The sequence below is a fragment of the Pristis pectinata genome, chromosome 8 (genome assembly GCF_009764475.1).
Source record: "Pristis pectinata isolate sPriPec2 chromosome 8, sPriPec2.1.pri, whole genome shotgun sequence".
Lineage (NCBI taxonomy): Eukaryota > Metazoa > Chordata > Chondrichthyes > Rhinopristiformes > Pristidae > Pristis > Pristis pectinata.
Genome location: NC_067412.1, coordinates 43,568,267 through 43,592,987, shown reverse-complemented (window position 1 = coordinate 43,592,987; position 24,721 = coordinate 43,568,267). Strand labels below are relative to the sequence as shown.

Genomic DNA, 24,721 nt, shown 5'->3' with positions numbered 1-24,721 from the left:
CATCACTGGTCTGCTTTTCCCTCCTATATACTGGGCTTCCCCTTTTCCTATCTTCAGTCTTGAAGAAGTGTCCTGACCCGAAATGTCGATCGCCTGCTTTTCTCCACGGATGCTGCCTGGCCTGCTGAGTTCCTCGAGCATCATCGTGTTTTTCATCTAGATTCCAGGATCTGCAGTCCTTTGTTTCTCCACTCCGCTTCTCCTCTTTATATTGGCCATCTCACCTCTCCACACTCAGTCCTGATGCAGGGTTTCGACCTGAAACATCTATAATTCCTTTCCTCCCCCAGATGCTGCATGACCCACTGAGTTCCTCCAGCACATTGTTTGTTGCTCTAGATTCGAGCATCTGCAGTCTCTTGTGTCTCACTTTTTGTCCAGTTTCTGATGCTGTGATTGACCAGTTCAAGTCTGCTGAAGGCAACTCCAAGATAAACTGGATACACAAGAGACTGCAGATACTGGAATCTGGAGCAACAAACAATTTACTGGAGGAACTCAGCGGGTCGAGCAGCATCTGTAGGAGGAAAGGAATTGTCAATGTTTCGGGTCAAATCCCTGCATCAGGATTGAGAGAGGAGAGGTGAGATGGCCAGTATAAAGTGGGGAAGGGGAGTGGTGAGACAGGAGTCCGAGGTGATTGGTGGACTGAGGAATGACGGTCCACGGAATAACAGTGAAGAATGACGGGCAGGTTATGCCAGGTAGAGGAGGGGAGCAGGGGTGGAGTTGGGAGACAGTGGCAGGTGAATGATAGATGGAGGCAGACAAAGAGAGGGGGAAAAATATATTGAGAGGCAGATAGAGCAAAGTGGGAGGAGGGGAGTGTGAATGCTAAAAACAGCTCCTGGAGGGAGATAAACAGGAATACAAAGGGTTCCTGCCAGACTCTGATAAGTCAAGGAGGTGAGAATGAGAACCATTAGGGGAGGTGTGAATTGCAGTTGGAACCAGAACTAGATGAGGATGTGGGGGGGGGGGGGGAGGCAGTGGGGGTGAACCTGTGTGTGAGCTGTGTTTGCGCAGTGGGTGGATAGAATCAGGACAGGGAAGGGGACAAAGATGGGATGGGCCGGGGGGGTTGTTGTGAGGGAAAGGGGTCAAAAATGGGAGGACGGGCGATGGATCTGAAGGAAAGGAGAGGGGGGAGAAAGGTGAGGGGGGGGCCAACCTACAGGAGGGGAGGGTTACCTAAAATTCAACATTTATGCCAACCCAGCCTTTCTTATATAGTGAGGCTACATTTGCTACATTACAATCTGTGGGAACCATTTGAGGACCTATGGAAATTTACAACCATTGCATACTCTACCTGCATATATTGATGAAGACAGTGCAGTTGATGTAGCCTGTGTGGATTTAAGCCTTTGACAAGGTCCTGCATGGGAAACTGGTCCAAAAGATTGGAGCCCATTGGATCAAAGGCAGTTTGGCAAATAGGATCCAAAGTTGGCTTGGTAATAGCAGGCAGAGTGTAATGTTGGAGACTTATTTTGTGATTGGAAGTCTGTGACCAGTGGTATCCCAAGGAGATCTTACTGTTTGTCATATACATTAATGATTTGGATATGAATGTAGGACGTATGATTTTAAAATTCACAGATGACACAAAATTTTGTGGTGCTTATACTAAGAAGGATAGTTGTAGGCTACAGGATGATATTGTTTATTCGGTAAGAGCAATGGTATATAGAATTTAATCGGCAAGACTGACCTACCAAAGAGAACTGAGGGACTGTTGTGTACTATGTTTGAAACGTGGCTTACACCTGCCTCACCTGACTGTGTTATTCAACCTGAGGGCTTCTCAATTCATCGAATGGACTGTACAGTGTCCTCAGGCAAAGTTAAAGGTGGAGGGGTCTGCTTCTTAATCAATAACTTGTGGTGCTCGGACATGATGATCCTGGCGAGCTCCTTCTCACCCAGCCTGGAATATCTAATGGTGAAGTGTCGACCATTCTATCTGCCAAGGGATTTCACTTCAGCTATCCTGATGGCAGTCTACATCCCACCACGGACGGACATGAATCCTGCACTCAATGAGCTATACTCCAAGGTCAACAACCTTGAAACAGGATATCCTGAGGCCCTCTTCATTATTGCAGGTGACTTCAATCAGGCCAACCTCAAGAGTATGTTACCAAAATACATCTGCTCCACCAGGGGCGCCAACACCCTTGGCCATTGCTATACAACCATCAAAGATGCCTTCCGAGCCACCCCTCGTCCTCACTTTGGGAAATCAGACCACCAGGCTGTGCTCCTTCTCCCTGCATACAAACAGAAACTGAAACGGGAAGATCCGGTACAGAGAGTCATGAAGTGCTGGTTTGAGGAAGCAGATGAGCTCCTACGTGACTGCTTTGATACAGTGGACTGGTCCATGTTCAAAAACTCAGCTGCCCGCCTTGATGAGTATGCCACCACCATCACAGACTTTTTCAGCAAGTGTGTGGAGGACTGTGCACCAAAGAGGACAATACGGGTGTTCCTAAACTGGAAACCATGGATGAACCGGGAGATCCACTCCCTACTGAAGTTAAGGACTGCTGCACACAAATCTAGTGATCCTGACCTGTACGAGAAATCCAGATATGACCTTCGGAAAGCTATCAGGGATGCCAAGAGGCAATACTGACTCAAAATAGAGTCCCAGACCAGCCATCAGCTATGGTATTGGTATTGGTTTACTATTGTTACTTGTACCGAGGTACAGTGAAAAGCTTGTCTTACAAACCAATCATACAGGTTAACTCATTACACAGTGCAGTTACATTGAGTTATTACAAAGTTCATTGATGTAGTACAGGTAAAAACAGTAACAGTACAGAGTAAAGTGTCACAGCTACAGAAAAAGTGCAGTGCAATAAGGTGCAAGGTCACATCAAGGTAGATCGTGAGGTCATAGTCCATCTCATTGTATAAAGGAACCTTTCAATAGTCTTATCACAGTGGGGTAGAAGCTGTCCTTAAGTCTGGTGGTACGTGCCCTCAGGCACCTGTATCTTCTACCCGATGGAAGAGGAGAGAAGAGAGAATGTCCCGGGTGGGTGGGGTCTTTGATTATGCTGGCTGCTTCACCAAGACAACAAGAGGTAAAGACAGAGGTAAAGGCAGAGTATGGTAGGGCTTACATGCCATAACAGGCTACAAGACGAAGACGGGCTGAATAGCTAACAACAGCGCATCCCTTCCTGATGAACTTAACGCATTCTATGCACGCTTTGAACAGAAGGGAAGTGGATTGTCACCACCAACCCTGACAGCCTCCAATGCAACTGAACCTGTGATCACCGTTGAGGACATAAGATCAGTCTTCCGGAGAGTGAACACGAGGAAAGCATCTGGACCAGATGGTGTCTCTGGCCGCGTGCTCAGATCTTGTGCTGATCAGCTGGCGGAAGTATTTGCAGACATACTGTATTTAACCTCTCCCTGCTTCAATCTCAGGTTCACACCTGTTTTAAGAAGCCCACTATCATCCCGGTACCGAAGAAAAGCAAGGTAACATGCCTCAATGACTACCAAACAGTGGCTCTGACATCCACCATCATGAAGTGCTTTAAGAGGTTGGTCATGGTACACATCAACTCCAGCCTCCCAGACAATCTTGACCCACTGCAATTCACCTATCACTGAAACAGGTCTACAGCTGACGCCATCTCCCTGGCCCTACACTCAGCTCTGGAGCATCTGGACAGTAAAGGCACCTACGTTAGACTATTGTTTATTGACTACAGATCTGCCTTCAATATAATAATCCCAAGCAAACTTGTCACCAAACTCTGAGACCTAGGACTCAACACCTCCCTCTGTAACTGGATCCTTGACTTTCTAACCAACAGACCGCAGTGAGGATAGGCAACAATACCTCTGGCACGATTATTCTCAACACTGGTGCCCCACAAGGCTGCATCCTCAGCCCTTTACTCTACTCCCTATACACTCATGACTGCGTGGCCAGATTCTGCTCTAACTCCATCTACGTTTGCAGATGATACCACCATTGTAGGCCTTATCTCAAACAGCGATGAGTCAGAGTACAGGAAGTATAGAGAGCTTAGTGGAATGGTGTCATGACAACAACCTTTCCCTCAATGTCAACAAAACAAAAGAGCTGGTCATTGACTTCAGGAAAGGGGTCGGTGTACATACACCTGTCTACATCAACAGTGCTGAGGTCGAGAGGGTTGAGAGCTTCAAGTTCCTAGGAGTGAACATCACCAACAGCCTGTCCTGGTCAAATCACGTAGATGCCACGGCCAAGAAAGCTCACCAGTGCCTCTACTTCCGCAGGAGGCTAAAGAAATTTGTTTTTTCCCCTTTGACTCTCACCAACTTTTACCGATGCACCATAGAAAGCATCCTATCTGGATGTATCATGGCTTGGTACGGCAACTGCTCTGCCCAGGACCACAAGAAACTGCAGAGAGTTGTAGACACAGCCCAGCACATCACAGACACCAGCTTCCCCTCTTCGGACTCTGTCTTTACCTCTCATTGTCTTGTTGAAGCAGCCAGCATGATCAAAGACCCCACCCACCCGGGTCATTCTCTCTTCTCTCCTCCTTCATCACGTAGAAGATACAGGAGCCTGAGGGCACATATCACCAGACTTAAGGACAGCTTCTACCCCACTGTGATAAGACTATTGAACGGTTCCCTTATACGATGAGATGGACTCTGACCTCACGACCTACCTTGTTGTGACCTTGCACCTTATTGCACTGCACTTTCTCTGTAGCTGTGACACCTTACTCTGTACTGTTACTGTTTTTACCTGTACTACATCAATACACTCAGTACTACCTCAATGCACTCTGTACTAACCAAAAGTAACTGCACTGTGTAATGAATTGACCTGTACGATCGGTATGCAAGACAAGTTTTTCACTGTACCTCAGTACAAGTGATAATAATAAACCAATACCAATACCAATCCTGATAAATATGAGGTGATGCAGTTTGGAAGGACTAATAAAGGTAGGACCTACACAATGAATGGTAGAGTCTACTGAGAGACAGAAGACCTTTGGTGTAAAAGTCCAAAGATCCTTGAAGGTGGCAGCAGAGGTAGAAAAAGTGGTGAAGGCAGCCAGGAGGTACACTTACTTTCATTAGCAGGGCACAGAATAAAACAGCAGGAAGGTTATGATAGAACTTCATAAAAGAATAGTTAGGCCTCAGCTAGTGTACTTTGTGCAGTTCTGGTCGCCACATTATGGGAAGGGCTTGATTAGACTGGAGAAGGTGCAGAGGAGATTCACTACAAGGTTGCCTACGATGGAGCATTTCAATTATGAAGAGAGATTGGATAGGCTGGGTTTGTTTTCCTGGAGTGGAGAAGACTAAAGGGACACCTTTATAGGACACCTTTAAAGGGACTTATACAAAATTATGAGAGGGTGGATAATAAGAAACTTTTACCCATGGTATAGGTGTCAAAAACTAGAAGGCATAGCTTTAGTGTAAGTGATAAGAGGTTTAGAGAGGATCCGGGGAGAATTTTTTTCACCCAGGTGGTAGGAATCAGGAATATACGACCTGAACGAGTGGTGGGAGCAGAGTCACTAAGAGCATTTAAGATGTGTCTAGATGAGAAGTGTCTTGAATCCCCTAGGCATAGAAGGTTATGGGCCAAGTGCTATGTAGGTGGGTTGGTGGTGTGAACGTGGTGAACCAATTGGCCTGTTTCCCTGCTGTATGACTCTTGGACTCTCTGACTAAATGGGATTTATAGATGGGTACTTGATAGTCAGCATGAACATGGTGGGCCAAAGGGCCTGTCTCTGTGCTGTATGACTCTATGAAAATCTCTATAGACGCCTTTTTCAAAACCTTATGGGTGCAGATTATCAGGTCCTGGAGATGCTTCAACTTTCAGTCTCATTAATTTGTCAGATAACTTTTTGTTGACTAATGCCAATTGATGCAGCTCCTCAGTCATTCTGTACCTATTGTTCTCCAATATTTCTGGGAGGATTTATGTGTCTGCTTCCACAACACAAAATCTCTATTTAATTTCTCTGCCTTTCCTTATTTCCCAATATAATTATTCCTGCCTCAATCTGAAAGAAACCCAATTAATTTATGCTACTTTTTAAAAATATCTGTAGATGCTTTTTTTTGGATCTGGGTGTGGCTGGTAAGACCAACATTTATTGCCAGAATATAACTGCCCTCAAGAAAGTGGTGGTAAGCTGTCTTGTTGAACCACTGCAGTCCTCCTGGTAAAGGTACTCCCAAATTGCTTTGTAGGTGGCAGTTTCAGGACTTAGTTTTTGAAAGTGATAGGCAAAATGAAAAAGGAAGTAAGGTGGGTCTGATATTAAAGAATGGGATAGAGGCAAAGAGGAGGAAACATCTCGGATAAGAATATCAGAAAATAAAGCATCAAAATCAACTTGAGTACAGCTAAGCAAGGGGCAGATAATATTTGCGGGAGATAGTTATTGGCCCCAATACAGTACTGGTAATGTAGGGCATTCTATAAATCAGGAAATTAGAGGTGCATGTAACATGCAACAATAATCATGGTGGCAGTAGAGTACTGCTCCTCTGTCCCTTTAAATATGTATCCCCGATTCTTGAACCATCCTGGGATCCCAGGAGACCTAGGGCTATAAGTCCATAATTCCCAGAACGAAACAATACAGGTGGATAGGGTGGTGAAGAAGTCATATGGCATGCTTGCCTTGCTAGTTTGGGGCATAGAATATAAGTGTTGGGACATTGTGGTGCATCTTTACAAAACACTGGCTAGGCCGCACTTGGAGTATTGTGTGCAGTTCTGGTTGCTACACTATAGGAATGATGTGATTATACTGGAAAGTGCAGAGGAGATTCACCAGGAGGTTGCCTGGATTAGAAGACTTTAGTTAAGGGGAGAGATTGGAAAGGCTGTGTTTGTTTTCTCTAAAGCAAAGGAAACTGACGGGTGACCTGATAGGAGTATATAAAATTATGAGAGACATAGGGTGAATAGTCAAAAGCTTTTTCCCATGGTTGGGATATCAAAAACAAGAGGGCATAGTCTTGTGAAAGATAGGAGCTTTTAAAGGGGATCCGAGGGGTAAGCTTTATGTTTTTTTACAAACTTCCACTGCTTACCTCTGTCTTCTATGACTAAACAAATTTTGAATCCAATCTACCAACTCACTGGGGATCCCATCTGGAAGCAGTTCAAAAAAACTCAAAGAAGTAAAAAATGAATGAAATAGTAGATGGGTATATCTACATGCAGAGAGAGCAATGGATTTCCAGAAATGTTGTGGACGAGACAAGAACATTGGAATCACTTAAGAAGGAATTGGATGCAGTACTGAAAAGCAAAGAACTACAGATTTTGGAAGTATGGAATAGAAAGAGAATGACAAAGTAGTTACAAAACAGAAAAAAGTTGATTGAACCTGTACGGTCATAGAGTCATAAGCCCAACTTTTCCATACCAACCAAAATGCATATTTAAGCTAGACCCATTCAGAGGCCCATATCCCTCTAAACCTTTCCACGTACCTGTCCAAAGGTCTTTTAAGTGTTGTAATTGTACCTGCCTCTCCCACTTCCTCCAGCAGCTGTTCCATATACCCACCACCCTCTGTGTGAAAAACTTGCCCCTCAGATCCCCTTTAAATCTTTCACCTCTCACCTTAAACCTATGCACTCTAGTTTTAGACTCCCCTACCCTGGGAAACAGACATTGGCTATTTACCCGAACTATGCCCCGCATGATTTTATAAACCTCTATAGGATCACCCCTCAGCCTCCTTTGCTCCAGGAAAAACAGTCCCAACCTATCCAATCTCTCCTTATAACTCAAGGCCTCCCATCCAATCAACCACGATCGAATGATGGAGCAGACTCGATTGGCGGAATGGCCTAATTCCCAACTCTTGTACTTAAGTTCCCGTCCAATGAAGGCAAGTATATCATACACCTTTTTCACTACCCTGTCTATCTGTGTCACCATTTTCAAGAAATTATGTACTTGTACTCTGAAGTTTCTCTGTTTAACCACATTCTTTGGGGTCCTGCCCTGGTTTAAATTGTCTGCATTAAATTCCATCTGCCAGTTCTCCACCCGCTTTCCGGTTGATCAATACCTTGCTGTAACCTTGTACAACCTTCTTTACTGTCCACTATACCACTAATTTTGGAGTCATCTATGTAACAGGAATTCAGTTGATCCTACACCCCTACTCCTTTCCCATAATCCTGCAAATTCTTTCCTTTCGGATATTTATCCAGCTCCCTATTGAACACCAATGGATGCTTTCACTACTGACCCGTTGTCATTTGCTGCCCCTAGTTTTTGATCACTCTGTCTGTCTACTCTGTCTATGTCCTTCAATCAGCTCCACTCAAAACCTCCTCTGTTCCAAGGAGAACAACCCTAGTATTTGCACATAACTAAAGTCCTTCATACCTGGAATTATCTTCATAAATGTTTCTGCATCCTCTCTGAAGCTTTGAGATTGTTTCTAAAATGTGGCACCCAAACTGGACACAATACTTCAGTTATGATCAAACCAATGTTTTATTAAGGTTTATCATCACTTCCTTGCTTCTGCTCCTTGCCTCTATCAATAAAACCCCAATCCTTGTTTAAATACTTTCTCAATCTGTTCTGTCACTTTCCACAAACCTTGCATGTATACCTACAATCCTTCTCCTCTTGCACCCCTTTCGAAATTGCACTCCCCACTTTATATTGCCTCTTCTCATTCTTCCTACCAAAGTGTAACATTTTTAATTTCTCAGCTTTAAGTTTCACCTGTAACCATCCACCCATTTAACCAGCCCATCTACCTCTCCTTGAAATCCTCCTTACAATTCACTAAGCATCATTAACATATCTGAAAAAGTATGCTATATACCCAAGTCCATATCATTACAATATGTGAAAAGCAGAGTACTGACTTCTGGGGAACTGCACTGTACACTTCTTTCCAGGCTGAAAAACATTTTTCATTGCTACTCTTTGCTTCTTTGTTTTGGGAGGTACAATGGCACAGTTAGTGGAGCTGCCAGCTCACAGCGCCAGGTACCCATGTTCAATCCTGACCTCAGGTGCTGTCTTTGTGGAGTTTGCACGTTCTCCCAGGGCTTCCTTTGGATGCACTGGTTTCCTCCCACATGTCAACATTGGCTACTGTTAATTGCCGCTAGTGTGTAAGTGAATGATAGAATCTGGGGCAGTTGATAGGCATATAGGGACAATATAGTGGGATTAGTGTAGGATTAAGCGTAGGATTAGTGTAAAATGGGTGCTTGATGATCAGCACAGACTCAGTGGGCCAAAGAGCCATTTCCTATACACTTAGGTCAATGACTTCCAGAGCTGAGGCCAGTTTGTAAGTAAAATACTAGAATTAATTCAAGACAATTCTCTGATCTGGCCTTCTCAATAAAATTAATAAAACAAAGACAATTTTTTTTGTAAACAATGATCTGGAAAACCAAACAAGTGAAATAATCAGAAATATTTTACTAGACAGGCCCACTACCAACACAGCCATTAGATGACAGAAAATTTGCAGGCAAGGACCTGGAATGAGCTTTTGTGCACAATTAATTCCCTGGTACCCTGAAGAGAAATCAAATCAGTCACCCCAAAACATGGTTTGAGTATAATTAGCAAAAACAGAGCCAGTGAATCATTACAAACATAGATGGCGTGAATCAGTTATACATTAGGCCCTCACGTTAACCAATATAAAAAGTGTACGGTGAGCCAGCATTAGCACAAACATTGTTAAGGTAACACTGCCAGAGCCAGGGCAGCCCCAAACACTGCTAGAGTGAGGACCGTCCCAAACACTGCCAGAGCGAGGACAACCCAAACAGAGCCGGACACTGCCTTAATAAACACAGTCAGTAAGAGGAGATTCAGAACACAGCCACAGCAACTACAAACACATAGTTGCTGTAGCTGCTTAAGCAAGATGCACCAACACACAGGCAGAGAGTGGGCAATCCCTACACACCCAGACCAAGGCCCAACATAAACATGGCCAATCTCTCCTTATAACTCAAGGCCTCCCATCCAATCTGACAAGAAAAACACAGACAGCACAAGAGACAGATCAACCACTTCCAGAGCAAAGACCAACCCAAACACTCCTAGAGTGAGGACCAACCCAAACATGGCCAAATAACAATGAAACACAGCCATAGTGCAGTCCAATGTAAACATGGCCAGAGCAAGGAAAACCCAGACAGAGAAAAAACAACCACAGGCCAAGGGAGGAGAAACTAACATGGAGCCACAGAAACCTATCCACACCCAGCAGAACCAGAGCCAAGACAAAGCTTCGCACAACTCAGTGAAGAAGTCCCAAAACATTGGCAGAACAAAACAGCAAGAATAATGAAACCAATGCAGCCAGACCAAGGAAGCCCCACACACAGTAAGAGAGAGGACAACCCAAGCACAACCAGAGCGAGGACCTGCCCAAAGACAGTACAAGCAAGGACCAGCCCAAACAGTGCCAGAAGTAAAGAAAATGAGAGTGAAGATAAACCTTGGCAAAACTAGTCAAGGGAATCTTAAAATATGGGTGAAGTGAGCTGGTGAGAGCAAAAAAAGCCAAACAAACCCAGAATGAGGGCTAACCCAAATGTAGGCAGAGAGTAGGTCAACACAAATGCAGCTAGAGCAAGGAAACCCCAAACACAGTCAGAGGGAGGGAATCCAAACACGGCCAGAGAGGAAACACCAAATGCATTAGAGAGAGGAAACCCCAAACACAGCCAGAGAGAGGGAACCCAAACACAGTCAGAGTGAAGAAATCCCAAACAGAGCCAGAGCAAGGAAACTCCAAACACAGAAAGAGAGAGGGACCCCCAAACATGGACAGAGAGAGGGAACCCAAACGCAGACAGAGAGAGGAACCCCCAAACACGTTCAGGTAGAAGAAACCCAAACACAGCATATTAACCACAGTCCAAAGGAGGAATAAACTATGCAAACGAGAGCAAAGAAGCACATTTACAACTAGAGCAATGGATACCCAAACACAGACTTCAGTAAAGCCTTCAACAAGTTCCCACATGGGAAAGGTTAGAGCCTATGAGATCCAAGGGAAATCAGCAAACTGGATTCAAAGTTGGCTTGGTAATAGGAAGCAGACAGTGCTGGTGGAGGGTTGCTTTCTGACTGGAAGCCACAGGGATCGGTGCTGGGACCCTTGCTGTTTGTTAGCTACATTAACAATTTGGATATGAATGTAGGAGATTAGTTTTCAGATGACACAAAAATTTGTAGTGTTGTTAATAGTGAGGAGCATAGTCTTAGGCTATAGGATAATATTGATCAATTGGTAAAATGGGCACAGCAATGGCAGATGGAATTGAAATGATGCATTTTGGGAGATATTATAAACGTGGGAGATATACCATATAACCATAGAACCATACAGCACAAAACAGGCCCTTCGGCCCACCTTGTTGTGCCGTCCATCAAACCACCCTCACACTATCTAACCCTTTCCTCCCACATATCCCTCTATCTCACATTCCTCCATATGCTTATCCAACAAACTCTTGAACCTGTCCAATGTATCTGCCTCCACCACCACCCCAGGCAGTGCATTCCATGCACCAACCACTCTCTGGGTGAAAAACCTCCCCCTGACATCTCCCCTGAACCTCCCACCCATAACCTTAATGCCATGCCCTCTTGTCTTGAGCATTGGTGCCCTGAGAAGGAGGCGCTGACTGTCTACTCTATCTATTCCTCTCAATATTTTATATACCTCTATCATGTCTGCTCTCATCATCCTCCTTTCCAGTGAATAAAGCCCTAGCACCTTAAGCCTCTCCTCATATTCCATACGCTCTAATCCAGGCAGCATCCTGGTAAATCTCCTCTGCACCCTCTCCAACACCTCCACATCCTTCCTATAATGTGGCAACCAGAAATATACCACAAATAGTAGGGAATTAGGGAGTTCTGAGGAAGACTGGGACTTTGGTGAACAAGTCCATAGATCCCTAAAGGTGGCAGGTAGATAAAATGATGAAGAAGACAAAGAGAATGCTGGACTTCCATTACCTGGGGTACAGAACACAGAACAGTACAGCACAGGAACAGGCACAGTGTTATGCAAAACTAAATAAGCTAATGATGCCTAATTAAACTAATCCCTGCTGCCTGCTCCTGGTGCATATCCCCCCATTCTCTGCATATTCATGTGCCTCTCAAAGAGCCTCTTAAATACCTCGATCATATCTGCCTCCACCACACACCAGGCAGCACATTCCAAGCACCAACTCTCTAAGTAAAAAACTTGCCCCACCCATCTCCTTTAAACCTTCCCCCTCTCATTTAAATGCATGCCCTCTGGTATTAGATATTTTAACCCTGGGAAAAAGATACCAGCTGTCTACTGTATCTATGCCTCTCATAATTTTTCAAACTTCTACCAGGTCTCCATTCAGCCTCCACCGCTCCAGAGAAAACAACCCAGGTTTGTCCAATTTATAGCACATGCCCTCTAATCCAGGAAGCAACCTGGTAAATCTCTTCTGCACCCTCTCCAAAGCTTCCACATCCATATAATGGGGGGACCAGAAATGAATGCAATAGTCCAGATGAGGCCTAACCGGATTTTTATAAAGCTGTAACATAGCTTCCTGACTCTTGAACTCAATGCCTTGACTAATAAAGACAAGTATGCCATATGCCTTCTTTACCACCCTATCAACTTCTGTGGCCATTTTCAGGGAGCTATGGACTTTGATCCCAAAATCCCTCCGTACTTCAATGCTGTTAAGGGTCCTGCCATTAACTATGTAGTTTCCCTTTACATTTGATCTCCCAAATTGCAACACCTCACATTTGCCTGAATTAAACACCACCTGCCATTGCTCCGCTCATATCTACAACTGACATATATCCTGCTGTATCTTTTGGGAACCTTCTGCACTATCCACAATGCAACCAATCTTTGTATTGTCTGCAAATTTACTAACCCACCCATCTACATTTTCATCCAGGTCATTTATATTTATATATCACAAACAGCAGATGTCCCAGCACAGTTCCCTGCAGAACACCACTAGTCACAGACTTCCAGCCAGAATAAGTCCCATTAATCACTACCCTCTGTCTTCTATGAGCAAGCCAATTCTGAATCCAAATGGCCAGAGTCTCCGTGGATCCCATGCATCTCAATCTTCTGGATGAGCCCAGCATGCGGGACTTTGTTGAATGCCTTGCTAAAATCCATGTAAACAACATCCACAGCTTCATCGATCACCTTCGTCACTTCCTTGTAAAACCCAATCAAGTTAGTAAGACATGACCTGCCCTGCACAAAGCCATGCTGACTGTCCCAAATTAAACCATGCTTTCCAAATGCTCATAAATTCTATCCCTAAGAATCTTCTCCAATAGCTTCCCTACGTGACACTCACCAGTCTATAATTTTCAGGATTATTCCTATTTCCCTTCGTAAGCAAAGGAACAACATTAGCTACTTGCCAGTACCCCAGAACCTCACCTGTGGCTAGAGAGGACACAAAGATCTTGGCCAAGGCCCCAGTAATCTCAGCTCTTGCCTCTCCCATCAGGCCCTGGCGACTTATTCCCCTTAATGTTCTTCAAGAGACCCAACACCACCTTTTTCTTTACCTCAAAACGCCCTAGCATATTAGCATACTCCACATTGATTTCTCTATCCTTCATGGCCCTCTCCTTGGTGAACACCAACATAAAGGACTCGTTTAGGACCTCGCCCACATCCTCCGCCTCCAAGCACATGTTCTCTCCTTTAACCTTGAGGGGTCCTACCCTCTCCCTATCCTTTTGCTCTTGATGTATATGTAGAATGCCTTGGGATTCTGTTTAATCCTACTTGCCAAGGACTTTTTATGTCCATTCCTGGCTCTCTAATTCCCTTCTTGAGTTCCTTTCTGGCTTCCTTATATTCCTCAATGGCCTTATTCAATTTTAGATTCCTAAACCTTACATATGCTTCCTTTTCCTTTTTGACTAAATTTACAACCTCTCTCATCATCCAAGGTTCCCTTACCTTGCCATCCTTGTCCTTCCTTCTTACTGGAACATACCTGTCCTGTTACCAATTATAATACCAGTTAACTCTCCCTAGCTCCTGCTTAATACTCTCATAATTTGCCCTCCCTCAATTTAACACTCTCCCACAAGGTTCATTCTTACCCTTATTCATAGCTATCTTTAAACTTAAGGAGTTGAGATCACTGAAAGGTCAGTCGGCTGGCCAGGTTCATCTCCCAATACAAGTCCAGTGTGGCCCCTCCTCTAGTTAGGCTATCCACATACTGCTTCACAAAACTCTCTTGGATGTTTAGATAGAGTGGACAGCCAGCGCCTCTTTCCCAGGGCACCAATGCTCAATACAAGAGGGCATGGCTTTAAGGGAGATGTCAGAGGGAGGTTTTTCACCCAGAGAGTAGTTGGTGCATGGAATGCGCTGCCTGGGGTGGTGGTGGAGGCTAATACGTTGGTCACGTTCGAGAGATTGTTAGATAAGCATATGGAGGAATTTTAAATAGAGGGATATTTGGGAGGAAGGGGTTAGATAGCCTTAGGTGTGGTTTGAAGGTCGGCACAACATGGTGGGCCAAAGGGCCTGTGTTGTGCTGTATTGTTCTATGGTTCTATGTACTTAACAAATTCTACCCTGTCTAACCCTCTTGCACTAAGGAGGTCCCAGACTATGATGGGGAAGTTGAAGTCACCCACTACAAAAACCCTGTTGTTTTTGCACCTTTCCCTAATCTGCCTGCATATCTGTTTCTCAATGTCCCAGTGGCTATTGGAGGGATCTATAGTATAATCCCATTAGAGTGATTGCACCTTTCTTACTTTTGAGTTCTACCCATATAGACTCAATGGATGAGCCCTCCATTATGTCCCCTCTGAGTGCAGCTGTAATATTGTCCCTGATCAGTAGTTCAACTCTTCCCCCTCTTTTACCTCCCTCTCTATCTATTCTAAAACATCGAAACCCTGGAACATTAAGCAGCCAGTCCAGTCCCTCTCTCAACCAAGTCTCTGTAATCGCCACAACATCGTAGTTCCATCAAGTCTCTGTAATAGTCACAACATCATATTGCACCATAAGAGCATGGAGGTCATAGTAAAACTTTATAAAATCTTGGTTAGGCCACACCCAGAATATTTATGTACAGTTCTTTTCACCACACTATAGAAAGGATGTGATTGCACTGAAAGGAATGCAGAGGGCGTTGCCTGGGATGAAACATTTCAGCAAGTTTGTTTTCTCCAGAGTGGAAGAGGCCAAGAAGGGATCTGATAGAGGTATACAAAGTTATGAGGGGCATAGATAGGGTAGATTATGGAAACTTATCCCCATAACAGACCTATCTAAAACTATAGAGCATGGGGTAAAACTATAGAGCATTAGTGTATGGGGTAAGTGGTTTAGAAGGGATCGGAGAAGGAATGTTGTTTTCATCCAGAGGCTAGTCAGAATCCAGAAGACACTATCTGAGCAGGGATGTGAAGGTAAAGTACATTGTTAATGGCAGAGCTCTTAATAGCACTGATGCAGAGAGGGATCTTGGGGTCCAAGTCCATAGCTCCCTGAAAGTGGCTGCACAGGTTGATAAGGTGGTAAAGAAGGTGTATGGCATGTTTGCCAAGGCATTGAGTAGTCACTTCAAAACTAGCCTTTTGACAAGGTCCCACATGGTGGGCTCATCCAGAAGACTAAGACACATGGGATCCACATTGACTTGGCTGTTTGGATTCAGAGCCGGCTTGCTCATAGAAGACAGAAGGTAGTGGTCAATGGGACTTATTCTGGCTGGAGGTCCGTGGCTAGTGGTGTTCCGCAGGGATCCATGCTGGGACCTCTGCTGTTTGTCATATATATAAATGACTTGGATGAAAACATGGATGGGTGGGTTAGCAAATTTGCAGACGATATAAAGATTGGTGGCATTGTGGATAATGTAAATAATTCCCAAAGGATACAGTGGGATAAAGATCAGTTGCAGTTATGAATATACAGAGAAGGGAGGGATATGGTCAATGTGCGAGGAAGAGGGATTAGATTGATTAGGAGGATTTGGTTTAATTAGTTCGGCACAACATCATGGGCCAAAGGGCCTGTCCTCTGCAGTTCCATTCTATGTTCTTTATGGGTGGAGAAATGGCAGATGGACTTTAATCCGGCCAAGTGTAAGATGTTGCACTTTGGGAGATTGTAAAATAAACATATGGAGGAATTTAAGATAGAGGGATATGTGGGAGGAAGGGGTTAGATCGTCTTAGGAGTGGTTTGAAGGTCGGCACAACATGGTAGGCCGAAGGGCCTGTATTGTGCTTGTTGTTCTATGACTCTAAATGTGAAGGGAAAGTACATTGTTAATGGCAGAACCCTTAATAGCACTGATGCAGAGAGGGATCTTGGGGTCCAAGTCCATAGCTCCCTGAAAGTGGCTGCAAAGGTTGATAAGGTGGTAAAGAAGGCGTATGGCATACTTGTCAAGGCATTGAGTTCAGGAGTCAGAAAGTTATGTTGCAGCTTTATAAAACTTTGTTAAGGCCACATCTGGAGTATTGCATTGAGTTCTGGTTGCCCCATTGTAGGAAGGATGTGGAGGCTTTGGAGAGGGTGCAGAAGAGGTATACTAGGGTGCTGCTTGGATTAGAGGGCATGTGCTGTAAGGAGAGGTTGGACAAATTTGAGTTGGAACGGCGGAAGATAAGGGGAGATCTGATAGAAGTTTATTTATAAGATTATGAGAGGCATAGGTAGAGTAGACAGGCAGTATCTTTTTCCCAGGGTCAAAATATATAATACTAGAGGGCATACATTTAAGGTGAGAGGGGGTAAGTTTAAAGGAGATATGTGGTGATATTTTGTTTACACAGTGGTGGGTGCCTGGATTGCACTGCTAGGTGTGGTAGTAGAGGCACATATGATAAAGGCATTTTAAGAGGCTCTTAGATAGGCACATGAATGTGCAGAGAACGGAGGGATATGAACATTATGTAGGTCGAGGGACTAGTTTACTTAGGTGTTTAATGACTAGTTTAATTAGTTTGACACAACATTGTGGGCCAAAGAGCTTGTTCCTGTGCTGTACTGTTCTATGTTCTATGTTCTAAAACATTTAAGCAGTATCGAGACAAGCACTTTAACTGACAAGGCATTGAAGGTTATAGACCAAAAAGTGATTAGTAAGTTTGTGGATGACACCAAAATTCGTGGTATAGTAGACAGTGTAGAAGGCTGTCTAAAGTTACAACAGGATTTAGATCAACTGGGAAAGTGGCAAAGGGCTGGCAGATGGAATTGAACTCATACAAGTGCAAAGTGATTCATTTAAACCAGAGCAGGACATACACAATGATAGAACCTGGGGAATGTTTCAAAACAGAGAGACCTAGGGTACAAGTACATAGTTCCCTGAAAGTGGTGATGCAGGTGAACAGGATGCTGAAGAAGGCATGTTTGTTGAGACCTCATGTTACAGCTGTACAAGACGTTGGTGAGACTGCAGCTGGAATATTGTGTGCAGTTCTGGCTGCCATACTAGGAGAAGGATGTGATTAAGCTCGAGAGGGTGCAGAAAAGATTCACAGGGATGTTGCTGGGAATAAAGGGCTTGACTGGATAGACTAGGACTGTTTACCCTGGAACAAAGGAGGCCAAGGCGTGACCTTATTGAGGTTTGTAAAACTATGAGGGTGTGGCGACTCACCGTTTAGTCGGGCGAACCGGCTCGGCAGTCGGGTCGCGCGGCGTCGGAGCGACGAGGCCCAAGATGGCGGCGGGCCTCGTCTTTCCGAGCGACGGGGAGAACCCGCGCGCGGGAAAGTCTTGATGACGTAGTACTTACGTCATTGCCAGTTGTTTTGGGCGGGAACATTCTTCCTTAAAGGGCCCACGCAAGGCGGGAAAATAAACCAGTTCTTGTTTGGCAATCCTCTGACTAGCGTCTTGTTTTATTCCGCGGTAGCAACCGCTACATTGGTGACCCCGACGGTCCAAACGGCTTTTGGACCCGCGCAATGGACGACAGCGCAGCAGCCAACGCAGTGGCCCTCAAGCTGCCCACCTTTTGGACACTTCAGCCCAGCGTCTGGTTTGACCAGGCCGAAGCACAATTCCACCTTCGGCAGATCACCTCCGACTCCACGAAGTACTACCATGTGGTTAGCTCTCTGGACCAAGAGACAGCTGCCCAGGTTGGAGACTTCATCCAGTCGCCTCCGGAGGTAGGTAAGTACCCGGCTTTCAAAGACCTTTTGATTAGGACCTTCGGCCTCTCCCGTCGTGAGCGCGACGCCCGCCTGCTTCATCTGGATGGCCTGGGGGACAGATCCCCATCCGCCCTAATGAATGAGATGCTGGCATTGGCCGAGGGACACAAGCCATGCCTGATGTTCGAACAGGCCTTCCTCGAACAGCTCCCCGATGACATCCACTTGTTGTTAGCTGACGCCGACTTCAGCAACCCCTGTGAGGTGGCCGCCCGGGCAGATGTCCTGTGGAGGGCCAAGCGCGAGAGCGGTTCGTCCGTCAGTCAAATCACCAGGCCGCGAGCCCAACGCCCGCTTCGCCCGGCCCCAGCAACTGAGCAGCCATGCCCCAGGAACGCAGACAACGACACAGGTGACCAGCTGTGCTTCTACCATCAGAGGTGGGGTGCGGAGGCCCGTCGATGCCGCCCACCCTGCAAGTTTCAGGGAAACGCCAGGGCCAGCCGCCGCTGATGGCTACGGCGGCTGGCCGCCGACAGAGCCTCCTCTTCGTTCAGGACAAGAAATCTGGACGGCGTTTCCTCGTTGATACTGGAGCGGAGGTCAGTATTTTGCCCCTGACCGGCCGCAAAACTCGTGACAGTTCCACCAGGTCCTCTACTCAATGCCACCAACGGTACAATGATACGGTCTTTCGGCACCCGTACACTTCAATTACAATTTGGCGGCAGCCGTTTTACCTGGACCTTTACCCTTGCCACCGTCGCCCGACCACTCCTGGGAGCCGATTTCCTTCGGGCCCACAACCTGTTAGTCGACCTGCGAAGGAAGCGGTTAGTCCACTCTAGCACTCTCCGGACCTATCCCCTGGGAGAAATCAGCCCACCAGCCCTGCGCCTGGACTCCATTTCCCTTTCTGGCGACGATTTCGCCAAGCTCCTAGCCGAATTCCCATCAATTTTGGCACCTTCGTTTACAAATTCTAGGCCCAAACACGGGGTACGACACCACATCATTACTACAGGGCCACCCCTTCATGCCCGAGCATGATGATTACCTCCAGACAAGCTCCGCCTGGCAAAGGAAGAGTTCCGTCACATGGAGGAGCTGGGGATTGTTCACAGATCAGACAGCCCCTGGGCCTCCCCCCTGCACATGGTCCCCAAAGCCACCGGAGGGTGGAGGCCCTGCGGCGACTACCGCAGGCTGAATGATGCCACCACCCCAGACCGCTATCCCATCCCTCACATCCAGGACTTCGCAGCGAACTTACACGGGGCCCGCATCTTTTTCAAAGTGGACCTCGTTAGGGGATACCACCAAATCCCGGTCCATCCTGATGACGTCCCCAAAACTGCGATTATCACCCCATTCGGCCTGTTTGAATTCCTTTGGATGCCGTTCGGCCTTAAGCACGCCGCGCAGACCTTCCAGCGGCTGATGGACGCGGTAGGCCAGGACCTGGACTTGGTGTTCATTTACTTAGACGACATACTGATCGCCAGCCGTAACCGCCAGGAACACCTTTCCCACCTCCGCCAGCTGTATTCCCGCCTCCGCGATTTCGGCCTCACGATCAACCCGTCCAAGTGCCAATTCGGACTTGACTCTATCGATTTCCTCGGCCACAAAATCACCAGCGACGGGGCAACACCCCTACCCGCCAAGGTGGATGCTATCCGCCATTTTGCCCGCCCCGACACAGTCAAAGGCCTACAGGAATTCCTTGGGATGGTCAACTTTTACCATCGGTTCATCCCTGCAGCAGCCCGTATCATGCGCCCTCTGTTCTCGCTGCTGGCTGGTAAGGGCAAGGACATCACCTGGACTGACGAGGCTGCGGCTGCTTTCGTTAAGGCCAAAGACGCCCTGGCAGACGCCACGATGCTTGTACACCCCAGGACTGACGTCCCGACTGCCCTCACGGTAGACGCGTCCAACACCGCGGTGGGTGGGGTACTGGAACAGCTACTCGAAGGCCGCTGGCAACCCTTGGCATTTTTCAGCAAGCATCTTAGACCGCCCGAACTGAAGTACAACGCTTTTGATCGGGAACTTCTAGCACTGTATCTGGCGGTCCGGCATTTCCGATACTTTCTAGAAGGCAGGCCTTTCACCGCTTTCACCGATCATAAGCCTCTGTCTTTTGCCTTCTCCAAAGTCTCCGATCCCTGGTCAGCTCATCAGCAGAGACATTTATCCTACATTTCCGAATTCACAACTGACATCCAACATGTCTCCAGAAAGGATAATGTCGTTGCTGATGCACTTTCCAGACCAACCATCCACAACCTATCCTTGGGTGTCGACTACACGGCCCTGGCTGACATACAGCAAGCCGACGACGAACTGCCCAGCTACAGAACCGCAGTCTCGGGTCTGCAGCTCCGAGATTTCTTGGTTGGTCCAGGTCAGCGGACCCTACTTTGCGACATTGCGACGGGTCAGCCCCGCCCTATAGTCCCTGCAGCCTGGCGGAGACGCGTTTTTGACTCGGTACATGGGTTGGCGCACCCGTCCATCAGATCTACTGTCCGACTGGTCGCCAGCAAGTTTGTCTGGCATGGCCTGCGCAAACAGGTCAGTGAGTGGGCCAGGACTTGTCCGCACTGCCAGACGTCAAAAATCCAGCGACACACCAAGGTCCCACCACAGCAGTTCGAGCCTACCCGTACGAGGTTCGACCACATACACGTCGACCTCGTCGGCCCTCTGCCGGTTTCAAGAGGAGCCCGGTACCTCCTTACCATTGTGGACCGGTTCACGAGGTGGCCTGAGGCAACCCCCCTGACTGACATCACAACTGATTCCTGCGCCCCGGTGCTGCTCACAACTTGGGTCGCACGTTTTGGTGTTCCGGCCCACATCACTTCAGACAGAGGCACCCAATTCACTTCCAGTCTCTGGGCTGCATTAGCGAACCTGCTAGGGACGCAGCTGCACCATCCTCAATCAAACAGGTTGGTGGAACGTTTTCACCGCCATCTGAAATCAGCCTTGATGGCCCGCCTGAAGGGTCCTAACTGGGTTGACGAGCTGCCTTGGGTCCTGCTCGGCATACGCACTGCCCCCAAAGAAGACCTCCACACTTTGTCAGCTGAGCTTGTGTACGGGGCGCCCCTAGTTGTCCCCGGGGATTTCATACCTGCCCTTCGGGACCAAGGGGAACAACCCCCAGCAGTCCTACAAAGACTGCGCGAGAAGCTTGGCAACTCGGCCCCGATTCCCACCTCAAGGCACAGTCAAGCCCCATCCTGCCAACCCAAGGGACTACGGGACTGTAAGTTTGTTTTCGTTCGCAGGGGCACACCCCGGGCGCCATTGCAACGACCATATGAGGGACCGTTCCGAGTCATACGGAATAACGGATCCACCTTTATTTTGGACATTGGAGGCAGGGAACAGGTTTTCACGGCGGACCGCCTCAAACCGGCCCATTTGGATCTGCAACAACCTGTCGAGGTTGCAACGCCGCGACGCAGAGGCCGGCCCCCTGCGCGGCAGCTGGCACAGCCCACGGACCTTGGGGACTGTATCACCGGTTCTGGGGGGGGTTGTGTGGCGACTCACCGTTTAGTTGGGCGAACCGGCTCGGCAGTCAGGTCGCGCGGCGTCGGAGCGACGAGGCCCAAGATGGCGGCGGGCCTCGTCTTTCCGAGCGACGGGGAGAACCCGCGCGCGGGAAAGTCTTGATGATGTAGTACTTACGTCATTGCCGGTTGTTTTGGGCGGGAACATTCTCCCTTAAAGGGCCCGCGCAAGGCGGGAAAATAAACCAGTTCTTGTTTGGCAATCCTCCGACTAGCGTCTTGTTTTATTCCGCGGTAGCAACCGCTACAAGGGGCATACAGTATATAAGATGGATTGTCACAGTTTTTTTCCTAGGGTAGGGGAGTCTAAAACTATTAAGACTATCATATACTTAAGTGAGTGGGGAAATATTTAAAGGTGACCTGAGGGACAAGGTTTTCTTCACAGAGGATGATGGATATGTAGAGCAAGCTGCCAGTGGTAAAGGTGGGTACAATTACAATGTTTAAAAGATATTTGGATATGTACATGGATAGGAAAGGTTTAAAGTGATATGGACCAAAAGCAGGCAAATGGGTCTAGCTCAGGAAGACACCTTGGTCAGCATGGACAAGTTGGGCCAAGGGCTTGTTTCTGTGCTGGATGACTGCATAACTCCAAGACTCTATAACAAGACAGAGCAAGGACAGCCCACACAGCAAGATGGAGGGCCAGCCCATACAAAAAGAGCGAAGCACAATCCAAACAAAGCCGGAGCAATGGTCATCTCAAATGCAGCCAGAGTGATGACAACCTAAAAAAAACTAGACAACAACACAAAGACAGCCATCGTAAATGAGGCTTACAAAAAGTGGGGTAGGAACTGAACAAACAAAGCCAGAGTAAGGGCCAACCAAATTTCAGAAAGAGCAAAGGGCAAACACAGCCAGAGAGAGGAAGCTCAAACACTGCAATTCAACCCTAGTCCCATGGAGGAACAATATGTAGGCCTGAGCACAGAAACACCTTTGCAGCCAGTGTGCCAAATGCACAAGCAGAAACCAACTGCGTCAGCCCAAACACAAAGAGAGTGGAGGCCAACCCACATGTAGCAAGAACAAGGAAAACCCAAACACAACTACTGAGGGCACAACTCAAACAGCACCAGAGTGAGCACAACACAAAGACTGCTGGAGCATCCAGAGCACAAACACTGCCAAAGCAAAGACAACCCAAACATAGCCAGGGCAGGACAACCCAAACTCTACCAGACACAGTCCAAACACTGCCAGATACAGTCAGGCCCAAACACTGCAATTCCACCACAATCTGAAGCAGAGCAAAGAAACATCTGTGCAGCCACAATGAGGAGTACCCAAGCATAGAGTGTCGGCCCAAACACAACCAGAGCAAGGCCAACACAATTACACATAGAGCAAGGAAAACCCAAACACAGAGCGACCAAAAGCCAAACTACAGCAAGCACAACTCAATCATAGCTACAATAAGCACAACCCAAACACATCCGGAGCAAGGCCCAGCCCAAACGCAGCCAGAGGAAAGACAAACCATGTGAAGCCAGACAGAGGCCCAACACAAGCACAAGAAAGAGTGAGGGCCAACCCAAACACACACAGGGCGAAACCTAAACTCAGCCAGAGCAAGGAAAATGCAAGAGTGGCAGCACAAGGAAAGTGCAAATATGGCCAGTTCAATGTTGTGGGCAAACAAACTCAGCCGGACCAAGTGCCAACCCAAACTCAGCCAACCTGATCTCCAACCCAAACTCAGCCAAACTGAGCTCCAACCCACACTCAGCCACATTAACTACAAACTCAAATAATAGCAGACTGAATTCCAACCCAAGAAGCACAGCAAGAAGTAGCCCGGAGCCAGGGCATCCCAAGCACAGCCAGAGCAAGGGTGAGACCGGTGCAGTTCAAGTGAGGTCCATGCCAAACAAATGTAGATTGAAAACCATAAATATTGCCGGGGAAAGAAGAATGCAAGCAGTGCAGGCTTAGAGGAAAGAACAAATATGGCCAGTATAATGGCTAACCCAAGCAAATCAGGAGTGAGAAATGCCCAAACATAATCAGACCAAGCTAAACAAATCCAGAGAGAAGGAACACAAATGCACCCAGAGCAAGGGCCAAAACAAATGAAGACAGAGACCCAAGACAAATAACTCCAGAGTGAGGGCCAAGGCAAAGGAAGACAGAGTGAGGGCAAATCCAAACATAGCTAGAGCATAGACCAATATAGCCAAAGCCAGAGCAAGGGCCAATCAATACATGGCCAATGCAGGGGGCAACACAAATGCAGCCACAGCGAGGTCATCAAAACACACACAGACAGAGAAGAACCATAAAGCAGAATGCAAGCACAGTGCCAACATGGGAACAGTGCAAAGCAGTCAGCACAGCGGCTAACAGCTGGAGTGAGTAACACCCTTAGCCAGATAGTGGACCAAGCTTAACATATCCAGAGAGAGGAAACCCAAACACGACGAGAGCTGGATCAACACCTACACGGCTAGAGTGAGGGCTAATATAAACACAGCCAGAGCGAGGGCCAACACATGCTCGGCCAGAGCAAGGGCCAACACATGCTCGGCCAGATCGAAGACCAATGGATGCACGGTCATAGCAACACTCAAAGCAAGCACAGCCAGAGCAAATAATAGCAGAACAACAGCCAACCCAGATATAGCCAACAAAATCCCACCCTAAGCATAGGCAAAAGGAGAAAAATCCCAAGGGCAGGGTGGTTCAGGAGCACTTAAACTAGTTTGTGAGGGGGATGGGAACCAGAGGGGTAGGTCAAAGGAAGAAATGGATGGGGAAAAGTCAGATCTAACATGTAGAGAGGCTTTGAGGAAGGAGAAGCAGAGTATAGGGTATCAAAGTAGAAAGGTGGATAGCCTTAGGTGAAGTTACTTAAATGCAAGAAGTATCAGGAATAAGGGTGATGAACTGAGAGCTT

At 47.1% G+C, this 24,721-nt stretch overlaps 1 protein-coding gene across 1 annotated transcript in view; it reads right to left on the bottom strand.

Moving 5' to 3' along the window:
• Positions 1–24,721, bottom strand: part of grid2ipb (glutamate receptor, ionotropic, delta 2 (Grid2) interacting protein, b) — a 151,748-nt gene that overhangs the window by 64,657 nt on the left and 62,370 nt on the right. The gene's annotated exons all lie outside the window — the stretch shown is intronic.